General features: G+C 40.4%; 1 non-coding gene across 1 annotated transcript; it reads left to right on the top strand.

Annotated features, from left to right (window-relative positions):
- The first annotated feature begins 1,075 nt into the window (after positions 1–1,075).
- LOC139869810 (small nucleolar RNA R71) lies at positions 1,076–1,181 on the top strand. The gene has a single exon (XR_011766388.1). It is a non-coding gene; the product is annotated as a small nucleolar RNA R71 (small nucleolar RNA).
- Positions 1,182–6,173: the final 4,992 nt, after the last annotated feature.

Below are 6,173 nucleotides of genomic sequence, written 5' to 3'. Positions count from 1 at the left end.
GAGACTCATCATTACAGACTTTGCTTATCATGTCAAAGATATTGGATCGTATCGAGAGTTTGATTTAAATTTGGTCGGAAATTTCCGGATCGTCACTCCAAGGTGGGGAACAACCAAAATAATCAACTCTTGCTATGTGTCTTCCTTCTTTCTTCTTGTCTCAGGGGTCAGCTTCTGAGTATATGTCGATTTGTTCTTGGCCCTAGCTGACCTTCTCCGTGGTTCTTCCTTTGGGATTACAGAATCCATTTGCTTTGCTTCTTCTATGTGGGGATGTTGGATAGTATTACTTGGTACCCTTCCCTGCGATCGGGTTTCAAGGCATTGTGATAACTGTCCGAGCTGCGTCTCCAGACTTTTGAGCAGAGTCAATTGATTTTTCATTAGTATCTCCATCTGATCTTGCCTGGCTGCAGTTCTCTGATTTAGCTGTTGTTGTCCTTGCATGTATTGAGTCAACTGATCATCAGCTCCGAGAGTGGGGTTAGTTGCTTTTGTAATCTGGGTGGTAGGGAAATTTTCCTCGACTGGTGAACCAGTGAGTAGAAGTAGTTTATCGTAGGTCAATTGAGATTGCTGGGCTGGATAAGGTGGATAGCAATAGCGAAAAGGTTGATTGCTTCGCTGAAATTGATTAACCCTAGGTTATTGATTGAATCCGGGATTTGATGGACGAGCTGGGTATTGAATGTAACAGACTGAACCGTCAGGGTTTTCATACTCAACTTGATATTCTTCAGTAGGTTGTGGGTTGGTACAATTAACACAAGCCTGAGCTTGGCTGACCTGCTGCGACTGCGTCTTCAATTCTCTGAGTTGTTTAGCAAAAGATTCCATCTTATCCGTGAGGGATTTGATGGCTTCCGTTTGATTATTAAGTGCAGAGAGTGGGGCAGATGATGAAGTTGTTTCACCACTGTTCCAGTCATGATGATGCATTGTCATGTTCTCGAGCAATTCTCATGCTTTGTCTGTGGTTTGGTTCATCAGATTCCCTTGAGCTGCTGCAACGATCGTCGTCCTATGATTTACCGTAAGAGCATTATAAAAGGTACACATTTGGGCTAACCGTTCTAGCTGGTGATTAGGGCATTTCTTCAATAGGATTTTGAATCGCTCCCATGCAGTGTAAATAGATTCATCATAACTTTGTTTGAAGTTAATGATGTCATTCTTAAGTTTGGTTTGTTTAGAAGGAGGGAAATATTTGGTTAGGAATTTAGTAGTCATCTCCGTCCATAACGTGATGGAATCTTTTTCTTGTCCTTCGAACCAAGTTTGAGCATGATGAGTGAGAGAATAAGGAAACAAGTATAGCCGGACTATATCTTGTCCTATCCCTGGCTGTTTGTAGGAGTTCAAAAGAGATATGAATTTATCAAGGTGAGAATTAGGATCGTCATTCGGTAATCCATGAAACTGACAGCTTTTCTGGATGAGCTGGATGATGTGATGTTTTAACTCGAACGAGTGTCCTTGAATCTCCGGAAATCTGATCGGTCCTCCTCGACCTTCAATCGAGAGTTTGGTATTTTCTGCTAACGTGACGCGTAACGCCATTCGATTTCTGATTCGCGCTTCCTTGCGCGCTTTAGAGATTATTGCGTCTGGATCAGGTACGAATAACAATGGTCCTGGTCTAGATCGGGTTTGGGTCATACACTGGGTATGCCTTTTTGTTTTTAATTTTTATCAAATAAACTAATTTCTAAACTAATATAAGGTAAGCTAAACTAGTCTAAGGTAGTCTACTCTAGAGTAATCTAATTCTAAGGTAATCTAATTTAATTAACTAACTATCCTATGGTTGAATATGTTTTTGGTTCTGGCTACTGATTCCCTGGTATTTCGATAACAGAGCTCCGCACGAACAATTCAACAAACCAAGTGGCCAGGCCGACTACAGAGAGGCAGGATCCTTTTGGTCCCAATATAATTGGCGACTGTTCGGAAAATCCAACAATCAAGTCCGTATATAATTGTCTTTCTTAGACACCACTAAATGCTTGTGAATAAGTTTGATAGAGAGCAGTATTGCCAGATACCAGTTCCCCGGCAGCGGTGCCAAAAACTATACTCCCCCTTGATATGGCCGAAACAGACGGTTTTATTTGTGCGGTGTCGTCAGGCCGTAGCACGACAGAATCAACCACCAAGGGGGTGGGTACTGTTTTAAATTTATATTTAACGGGGCCTAAATCGTACTACTCCTTAGTATGAGTAAGGGAAGTATGACCTAGAGTCGTATTTTTGAGATATCAGTAGAATCGAACCTATATTTAAGCCTAAGATAGTTAGGAAGGAGTAGTGGTTACTTAATTTTGGGATTTTCTAATTTATAAGACATATAATGTAAATGCGATAAAATTCGTAATTCAGATAAGGTTAAAGTGAGTGCATACTATGACTTCATCAGTTATTATGTCGAGATTATGGAATGCTGGCTCATGAATAGGCAGAGGCCTTGTATTCATTACACTGGTCCTAAAAGCCCATGTCATAAGACATGTCACTGGGTACTGCGTTAGGCTTGAAGATTCTGAATAGACAGCAACGTCCCTTACCCCCGACGCCCGTGCAGTCTGACTACAGGCATACACGTTCAGATGGCTCATCCAATTGAGCGACTCGGTTGGGCGACGTATTAACATTCCACAATGGTCTAAACTTTCTTAAGCATAATAGAATACATGGTTTACCATATCTGAGAGACGTGATGTGTTTCAATGCTTTCGTTAATGATTAGTTTTGAAAGATAGTTAGGCCCTTTAAAAAGAGTTCAACCATAAAGAACACCATGGCCAAGTCAAGCTGACTTCCATGAACACGTTCGGTTATCCTAACTGTCCAATCCTTTATGTGTCTAAATGAACAGTTCCTTAATTAACTAAGAATCCCTCAAGTGGGGTGCAATGCTTGAGACCACGTTATGGTGCAGTGTACTAATCAACACTGACTGGGTTCCATGGCCTTACTTAGCAGAGGTACAGCTTACAATAACCGCTGTGCTTCAGCGTGCACGTACGAAGTTTATATGCTTGGTGACTACACTAGCATGGTCTGGGACCGACAATGTACTAAGGGTCTAGTTAGATGTTTCACTACGAAAGAGTCCTCAGTCAGAATCCAAATCTCGATAGATTTACTACAACCGGTGTGCCTCAGTCGATCTTACGTTGTATCCGATAGACTTCTCTTACCAAGGGGTGACACAGATAGTGTACTCTGAATCAGGGTTCGCGACTTCCCAATAACAGAGCCAATAACTATGTTCTAGTAGTTGGAAAAGTGATTGAGTTTAAAGCATAATCGGAAAGCATTTCAACAACATACACAAACCATAACATCATTTCGGCATTATAACTGCTTACATCATAGCATACACTAAAGATAACTACTCGCTAATCATGGCAACAATATCACGGAACATAATGATAGAAGACGTTATATAAAGATAAGGGATAGCAGTACCAGTAGATTAAATGAGTTTTGAATACAAAAGTGACAACTTCAAGACTCCAGACCGCTCTTAATACAATCTTCAGCGTTCTTCTCTTAGTACTAGGTTTCCCGCACGGAGTCGAAGGCCTTGAGAGTATGACTAATACTGTATAAGAGAGAGAAAGAAGTGAATTGAAGTGTGTATTGGAATGAATGACAAAGACCCCTTAAATAAGCACAAAATTTGCCTGCAAACGGCTGGCAGGCCGTTTGGCAGGCCTTTTGGCAAGCCGTTTGCAGGGCCCGTTTACTAAGGCAAGCCGTTTAACGATGCCGTTTGATCTGGGTGTTTAGCAGGCCGTTTACCACACTGGAAGGCCATTTGGCAGCCCGTTTGGCAAACCGTTTGGCTTGATGATTCCCTGGATCGTAACTTGATTTCTTATCTTTCACCGTTTTCGCTCTAGAATCTTCGTTTTAGCTCTGATTCTCTTGATTCTTTTTGCACTGTCTTCGTAATTACTTGTTCTTCAATTCTAACCGACGAAGTGGGTATTTTGCTGATAAAGTTCGAATCTTTCTTGTTTTTGGGCCTTAATACCGGGGTGAAAACGTGACTTTTTAGCCGATATCACCTTTCTTCTAAATCGGGTTTGCTCCCACGAGCAAGAATAGCATGACATCCTTTTCTAAGGTACTTTTGAACTTTTAAACACCAGATAAGATTTAACTGCTTGTATTTCTTATCTCCAAAGATCATTAACGATTCTCCATCTCCTTGAGGAGTACGAATGAGTTACCAAGGCAAACGATCCCAGCTCTATTCTTTGATATCCAATCCTGGCCAATCACGACATCAAACCTTTTTAGCTTTATTGGTATGAGGTCATCTTCAAATGACCTTTCCGTTAAATTTAAAGCACAACTTCAAATTATGCATCCTCCTTCATCAGTTTACCATTACTTGGTTCTATAGAAATTTTAACATCCATGGTTGTTGGTGGTTCATAAGTCACAGCACCAAATTTCTTGGATATACGGCTTCTACCGTACTAGTGTTAAACAACTTCGAAATCATAAAATCATGAGGAGGAATGCACTATCATCGAAATTAGGATCCATGTGAGCCTCTCTAGCTGAGACAAATATTGTCCTATCACGAGCAGGTCCAGTGTTTATTCTAATTAAGCACTTGTTCTTTAAGTGCCTAGGGCGTTCGAATCTGTAACAAATTTCTAAGGTTAACGAATCTTCAATAAAAGTCCTCCTTGCATAGTCCTTGGCTACGTGGTCATTTTTTCTCAAATTTTTGGCAGGCTACCATTCAAATACACAAGTAGTGTTTACAAGAATTTTCTTTGATTCGCTTCCTATTCTCCATGAAACAATATTGAAGCTTCTATATGATTTACTTTAATATAATCCCGTTGGCCAGGCGTCATTATATTACACTAATTCATACTTCCATTTCAATATCACCCCATAAGGTCAGGATACGTGATCAACTTCGATTTTCTACACAATTTTCTCTAAAATGATTTCTTAAACAGTGTATTAAAGATAGAACGAAGAGACAAAAATACCAAGAGAAATGAATAATTGAATATGAATAATGATGGCATAAAAATGTCTTTGAATTATCGAGAATCTTTATAGTTCAAGAATTACGTTTTCCGATTCGCAAACCAAAGCACAAAGGCACGTAATTTAACAAGAATGTTATATACATAAATATAATAGCTGACATTGGAATGCCGAGCATTCTAGAAGTCGTGAATGACATCCCTCAGTTTCACTAACCGATGTGGTTTTATAAAAATATACTCGCATGAGTCGGAGAATACATTTAATCGAAATGGGAGTTCCTCCGGAATCAGAATATAAGAGAGATGTAACTAGGAAATAGGTCTATGAAATAAATAAATCTTCCATGATCATATCATATCACATCTTCTTGGAGCGGGTATGATAAGCTGGTCCAGCATGAGGCTCCTCGGGAGTCTCATACTTCTTCAACTTATCCTTCACCACCGCCAACTTAGCTTTGATGCCACGCATCCCATCCTCCAATGCCTTAAACTTCGCGTCCACCTCACGATCACGCTTACGGGTCTCGAACTCAACACCGCTCCTGAAGCTATCGAACCTATCCATATCACGCCTAACGTCATCAATTACGTTCATATGCGGCAGAACACGCATGCAGTCACTCAAAGCATCAATATGGGTCTCTAGATGGAAAGCCCGGTCATGTGGGTAACAGTAGACATATAGTAATTAACCGGATCATCCATACGAGGCTGACGAGCATGACGTCGAGCGGTAAAGGGAGAAACAGGAGTAGGAATAGAAGTAGAAACAAAAGCAGAAACAGGAGCATGACGTCTTTTGGTAACGTTTCTGCAAACAAGAAACGCATACGAACATACAGTGGAGAAATAAAAATAAGCAACAAACTTATAAACATTCCTCATAAGAACAGAAGTGCATATTAATGCTATAACATGAAGGGTTGGGCTGTAGACTAGACTCTAATGCATCCCAACGACCAAGGGTTGACCACATTATGACCGCCTAGTTCCCTACAACCAACACTCTGATACCAACTGTAATGGCCCATCAAGTACCCTTAACGGTTCCGTCACTTGGTCCCACAACTTGATCATAACTCTAAATGAATTTAACAAATAACATTGCATTCTATATTTAAAAATGATTTCCTATAAGGGAAA

This window comes from Rutidosis leptorrhynchoides, chromosome 9 (assembly GCF_046630445.1).
Source record: "Rutidosis leptorrhynchoides isolate AG116_Rl617_1_P2 chromosome 9, CSIRO_AGI_Rlap_v1, whole genome shotgun sequence".
Taxonomy (NCBI): domain Eukaryota; kingdom Viridiplantae; phylum Streptophyta; class Magnoliopsida; order Asterales; family Asteraceae; genus Rutidosis; species Rutidosis leptorrhynchoides.
Note: the sequence above shows the minus strand (reverse complement) of the source record. Positions and strands in the feature narration are given on the sequence as shown.